Source organism: Galeopterus variegatus, unplaced genomic scaffold (assembly GCF_000696425.1).
Source record: "Galeopterus variegatus unplaced genomic scaffold, G_variegatus-3.0.2 Scaffold1337, whole genome shotgun sequence".
NCBI classification, from domain to species: Eukaryota; Metazoa; Chordata; class Mammalia; order Dermoptera; family Cynocephalidae; genus Galeopterus; species Galeopterus variegatus.
The window spans coordinates 140579-146159 of record NW_007727448.1 but is presented as its reverse complement, the minus strand read 5'-3'; the positions used below and the strand labels follow the sequence as shown (position 1 = coordinate 146159).

At 44.3% G+C, this 5581-nt stretch overlaps 1 long non-coding RNA gene across 1 annotated transcript; it reads right to left on the bottom strand.

Moving 5' to 3' along the window:
• Positions 1-3422: 3422 nt before the first annotated feature.
• LOC103593391 lies at positions 3423-4740 on the bottom strand. Its single transcript, XR_550748.1, has 2 exons — positions 4329-4740; positions 3423-3916 (listed from the first exon to the last, which is right to left on the bottom strand). It is a non-coding gene; the product is annotated as an uncharacterized LOC103593391 (long non-coding RNA).
• Between the last annotated feature and the right edge of the window lie 841 nt (positions 4741-5581).

Below are 5581 nucleotides of genomic sequence, written 5' to 3'. Positions count from 1 at the left end.
GTGGCCAGGAAGCCACATGTAGAGGTCAAAACTACAAGACATAAGCGACCTAGATCATCAAGTCACTGCAGTGAAAATAGCTGTCCTAGAGAGCAGCTGAAACCCCATGGGACTTCTGTGAGTGAAAAAAAAAATCATTGTATTAAGCCACTGGAGTTTTGAAGTTTATTTTTTATGATGACATAACCTAAACTATACTGATTCAAACAATGAGGGGGCTCTACAATCAAGTCTGCTGTGTTGCTTGTGCCTCTTGCTCTGAATGTATTAATTGCTTGGAGGCTATTGCTCATTCCCAGACTGATGGATCTTCCTCCAGACAGATTTTGAGTAGACTGGAGGGGACCAGGAACTTCTGAGTCCAGAGATTTGTCATGATGCTAATGCCCTTTTATGCAACCTGCAGCTGTTCCCTCACAGTTCCGATGCCTCAGAAGACTGAGAAGAAAGAACATGGAAAGCCCAAAATATCAGGAGTCTTGATTGGCCCCAGTGGCATTGACATGTCAAACACCATGGACAGCTATTGTTTTTCACTTGACCACAATCCACACCCACATTTATTTATTTATTTATTTCCTTTTCAGCTGGTCAGTACAGGGATCTGAACCCATGACCTTGGTGTTATAAGGCTGTGCTCTAACCAACTGAGCTAACTGGCCAGCCCTCCACTTTTATTTTGATATCAGCACCTTCGTCTTTTTTTGAGAACCATTTATTACATGCAAGCTTGATGGAGTTGTCTATCTTTGCCCAAGAGGAGGGCACATAACTTAACTTTGGTAGTTGATTCATACCAAGTGCAGCCCCTTCAAAGGACTGGGTTGAGTTCCTGCTTCCTTAATCCCTAGAACTGCTTTGTTGTTGTCCCCAGGCCTGCTTTTCCAACTGTTCTTTGGTCTGCAAGATACCCCTATCCTTCTAACAAAGCCCTTCCACTTTGCCCTGGCTAAATTTAGTCAGCATCAGCTCCTTTCCACCAAAGAGCCCTCAGTAATATACAGTATGAATTTCATGCAATATCAACAAAGCCCCTATCACGGGCTGGTTGTCTTGCTGGATTCTGTTGCTCTATTATTCTGTTTGGAATGCATTTTATGATAGATGTAGACATAATCAAGTAAGTAAATATAACTAAGTAAACATAAGTCAGAAAATAAAGAAAATGTGGTTTTACTTATTCATTCGACAAACATACTGCGAATGCCAACTACAGGCAAATGTGCTTCCAAGTGCTGAGGATAAAGGAGTGAACAAAACAGACCAAAATTGCTGCCCTCCCACAACTGTCATTCTAGCTGGAAGAGGCAGACATAACGCAAACAAGTAACAATATAGAGGATTCAGATCCTGAGAAGTGCTACGGGAAGAAATAAAGCAGGACAGGAGGACAGAGAGCACATCAGGTAGGGACCGGGATAAAGAGAGGCTGCAATTTGAAATGAGGGAAGACCTTCCTGAGATTTGAGCAAAACCTGGATAATAGAGTTGTGTGTTCTTTTGTCCTTGTTTCCAAATTCCATTTTGCAGGTGACTTGGTTTATAGGGCTGTTGTGGGAACATTTAATAACTTTACAAGTATGTGACACTGAATAAGTACACAATAAACATCAGCTAGAAAACAAGAGCGAAGAAGCCACCATTCAGATGCCAAGTTAGTGCTGGAGTATTCAGGGATCACCAGCACTCACCCCCACCCCCATTCCAAGCCATCACCCTCAGGCTGCTGTGTCCCTGGGCCCCAGGCAAAGCCACTGTTCCTTCAGGCCCTAAAAACTGCTGAGGCTGCATCTTCAGAGACTGGTACAATCCCCGGATCACACCTCCCAGGTTGCTCTAACTAGGAGCCTACGGAGGCTCCAGCTGCTGGCTGGTTCTACTGCTCCTGCCACCCACCTCCTGCTCAGGAAGAACTCAGGGAGAGAGAGACAGAGAGAGAGAAGGAAAGAAACAGAAAAACAGGGAAATGTATAACCCAAGCCAGAGAGAGGCAGGTGGAACTCCAGGCCCTCTGCAATGGGTTAGTGGGTTTTGTTCCAGGTGGACAGGGTACTTCTAACATCTCCAGTTCCTTCCTGATGCCCCACTCTGGTGGCCAAGGGCATGGATTTGGCACAGAGGTGGACCTGGGTTCAAATTCTATCTCTGTCATTGCCAGGACATGTGAACCTGGGCAATCTCACCACTCTCTCAGTCTCAGTTAAATAATGCCAACTTCATAGGTTAAAGTGAGCATTATGATGTGAGCCACAGAAAGCACCCAGACACGTGCCGAGCACAGAGTGGGCACTCAGTCAACATTAGATGCTGCTATTATCACTAATCAGATATTGGGATCTTGACTCAGTTCTGGCTCTGGGTCCTCAGAGTCTGAGGTGGAGTCAGCCCCAGAAGAGACCTGGTTGCTGCACATTCACAGAGAGCCATGATTGGGACTCTGAATGGAAACCTGGAGCCCAGTGGCTCTTGGCTCTGGCTGCACACTGGAATCACCTGGGGTACTTTTAAAAACATAGATGCTTGGGCCCACTCCCAGACAGTCTGGTATAATTAACTTGGGGCATAGCTTGGACATGGGAATTTCTAAAAGCTCCCAGATGATTCCAAGGTGCATGCAAGGTTGAGAAGCACTGTCCAGGGCTTTTATTTAAATCCCCCACATTTATTCCCAAAGCGGGAGGTACACACAAACATCATGTCCCAGGCAGCCTCTCAGACAATCTGATTTTCTTTTTCTTGACAAGCATTGGTTGAGTATCAACTGTGGTCTTGGCACATTGTTAGACACTGAATAAGGCACTTGGAGTCCAGGTGGCCACACAATTGATAAATGCTATGCTTGAGGGGGCTGTGGGAACAGGGAAGAAAGTAATCTCACCCAGATTAAAGGAGGGATGGGTGGAGAAGGAGGGGGTTGCAGGGCCATGCCTAAGCCAGAACTTGAAAAAATGAGTAGCAGTTGGACTAGCAGAGAAGTGGGAGGAAAGAGGGCAGCCCAGGTGGCTCAAACAGCTATTGCAAATGTGTGGTGGTATGAAACATCAAGTAGAGAGAAAGAAAATGAGGAGGGGGGTGCCTGCAGGCAGGTCTATGTGGCAGGGGACAAAGGGCAGGAGAGGAAACCACATAGCAGAGGCCTTACAGCCATGCTCAGACCTGTAACCTTCATATCATGGGCCCTGGGGAACCATGGGAGGCTGTAGGTTGAGGGGCTATAGGTAAAGTTTTATTCTGTGCATAAGACTTCAGTTTGCTGTTGAGAGCCAGGGCGTGGGGCATCTGGAGAAGGAAAAGGCTTTGTTTGGCAATTTCCGCCCAAGCAATTTTATTCCATTTCCTTCCATCATGTAGAAACCTGACGTTATCCTGAGAACGTTACTGCCATGGTAACGGTAAGAGAAACAAACAATACACGCGTTGTATAAAATTGTACATAAAGGCTGTTTATTTTTCATACCATTATTTTAATAGGTGGGGATGGTAGTGATGGGCTGGGAAATAGCAGGCTTTAATGGCGCTGCCTTTTCTTGAAATGACTTGAAATGCTCACAGACATTCAGACATTGGCACTTAGATCATGTCTCTGGATGGGAAACCCCGCTGGTTTAGAATCTCACCACCAGGAAGCATCACCTGTTCCTGGGTCTGAAAGGCAGTGTTGCCAAGTGGTAATATTCTTGAGCTGGAGGTCAGGCAGCCCTAGATTTAAGCCAGTTCTGCCACACTTCCTGATTAGTGACTGTTGGCAAGTTCCATCACCCTCTGAGTCTTCGTTTACTCATCTGCAAAGTGGGTATTCATTCACTCATTCAAAATTCAACAAGACTTCATTGAAAACCTCCCATGTGTTTGTATTTAAAAAGGGTCCTTGTATTCATGGGGCTTAGAATCTATTGAGAGAACACAAATAATATACCTGAAAACACAAAAATAAATAAGAAAGATAATTTTAGATAGTGATATGTGCTAAAAAAGATTTAAAACCAAGGAAATTCTCTCTAAGGAGGTGCCATTCTATCTGACCATGGAAAGATTAGAAAGAGCCAGCTGTTTATATATCAGAAAGAAATGCCTTCCAGGAAGGGGAACAGCAAGAGGAAAGGCCCAGGCCAGTCTGAGACTGAAATGTATGCAGCTGGAGCTATGTAAAGGGAGGTACAAGATTAGGACAAATAGAGAGGAGGAGCCAGATCAGGAGAGTCCCATAGTCTGGGGTAGGAGTTTGGAGCATAATAATGCAAACCTCCAAGGGCAGTTGTGAGAACTAAGTAAAATACCAAATGGGAAACTCTAAGCAGCTTCTTTAAAATGTTAGCTTTTACTCTCACCTGTAGTGGAATCCATCATTTCTTGGATATGGAAGCTGATGCCATAGAATCATTGAATTTCAGGACTGGGAGATCATTTTTTCTAGTTATTCTACCTTTTCATATGTGTAATTTAAAGATCAGAGAGGGTAAAGGACTTATAGAACACACAGGAGCTAATGGAAACTCTGGGCTTTCCAATTTCCATTCACTGTCCCTTGAGTTCTTGAACTCAAGCTTGTGCCTTGATATCTCAGAGGAAATTCCTTGGCCTCTGTTCCCACTGGTGCCACTTCTTTCTTGGGAACAGCTTGAAGTAAAGGAAAACCACAGACTCGGTGCTCTTGAGTATGTCATGTCTCTCTCTGAGCCTCAAAGGGTCCACGGACATTAGTCCTCTTCTCCCCACCCTGCATCCTCCTGAGTACAGAGGCTGGGCTTTGGCTGCAGAGCTGGGAGAAAGGACAAGATATTGATTAGCAGGGACCTGATCTAGCCTGGCCTTTTCAGTATTCCATATTGAAGAGAGTGGTGAGATTTGAGAGGAAGGCAAAAGGCTAAAGATTGTTTCTGGAATTGAAGAGAACAGTGCTGCTTTTGTTAATTCAAAGTGAGGCAAGACTCATGAAAAATGGGTTAGATTGGCTAAGTCCCTGATGGGCTTGGGAGGTTTACTTGTTCTGTACCTTTAACCCCAGCTAGACTTTCTTCTAGGTCTAGACATACATAAATACACTTTAAAAACCCCATGAGAGAAGAGCTTTCTATAGCATTTGTGCTCTGTTTTTTACCTACAGTTTATACGATACATTATCATTGCTCCTGTTTGTTGAGCACCTACTACAGGTTGGGTGCTCAGTTCGTCACTGAACAGGCATCTCCCATCTTACCCCACAATAACCCTATGAAGTACTTACTAATATTCCTCACATTGTATAGACAAGAAAACTGAGGTTTAAAAGTTACTCATGTTGGAGGGAGCTCTGGCTCAAACTCAGGCATGTTTAACTCCAAATAAACCTACAGATTCAAAAGGATACAGGGGCTTTTGGGGTCCCCTAACATGAAAGTCTTAGAGTAAACCATAGGTGTGTGCTCCTGTGCTGACACAGGCTATTCTTTATGCTCTGAGAAATGTACATGTCACAGTTTATAATGCCAACAAAGTATATAAATAAACACAGTATCTTTAATTGTTTTTTTTTTCTCACTTTTGAGGCCCAAGAACATAACCCCGAGTCAGGAAATCTCCTCTGTGTTTGCAGGATCTTGAC